Consider the following 974-nt stretch of genomic DNA (forward strand, 5'->3'; position numbering starts at 1 on the left):
GGTGGGGCCCAATGTTCGAAGGTCTTGCCTCACCACCTCAGCCCAGGTCTTCCTGGGCCTACCTCTTCCATGGGTTCCCTCAACTGTTAGAGTGTGGCACTTTTTCATGCAGCTATCCTCGTCCATTCTCACCACATGTCCATACCAGCACGATCACCTCTCTTGCACACCACAACTGATGCTTCTTATGTTTAGCTTTTCTCTCAAGATACTTACACTCTGTCTAGTATGCACACTGACATTACACATCCAGCGGATATATATATATATATATATATGTATATATATATATATGTATATATATATATAAGTAAATATTTATGTGTGTCTTTGTGTTTCTGTTTGTTCCCTCCATCACCACTTGACAACTGGTGTTGGTGTATTTATGTCCCCCATAACTTAACGGTTTGAGAAAAGAAACCAATAGAATAAATACCAGGCTTATAAAAAATAAATACTGGGGTTGATTCATTCAACTAAAAATTCAAGGTGGTGCCCCAGCATGGCCGCAGTCAGATGACTGAAACAAGTAAAAGACCAAAGATGCTGTAAAAGGTGTGGCATTAGGAAGGGCCTCTGGTCATAGAAAGCAAACAAAAGCAGAGACTGGAGCAGAATGCAGGCCTTGGATCAGTCAGATTTTGTCAAGTCGTCTAACCCATACCAGCATGTAACATGGACATTAAATGATGATGATGCAGTACATAGAGCCTTTTATTTGTTTCAGTTGTTAGACTACGGCCATGCTGGGGCACCACCTTGAAGAATTTCTAAGCAAATGAATCAATCCCAGTACTTTTTTTTATTTAAAGCCTGGTACTAATTCTATCAGCCTCCTTTGCCAAACCACTAAGTTATAGAGATGTAAACAAACCAACATCAGTTGTCAAGCAGTGGTGGGAAGACAAACATAAACATGAAGACATACACACAGACACATATATGTGTGTGTGTATAGACACACATGCACACAC

This window comes from Octopus bimaculoides, chromosome 28, assembly GCF_001194135.2.
Source record: "Octopus bimaculoides isolate UCB-OBI-ISO-001 chromosome 28, ASM119413v2, whole genome shotgun sequence".
Lineage (NCBI taxonomy): Eukaryota > Metazoa > Mollusca > Cephalopoda > Octopoda > Octopodidae > Octopus > Octopus bimaculoides.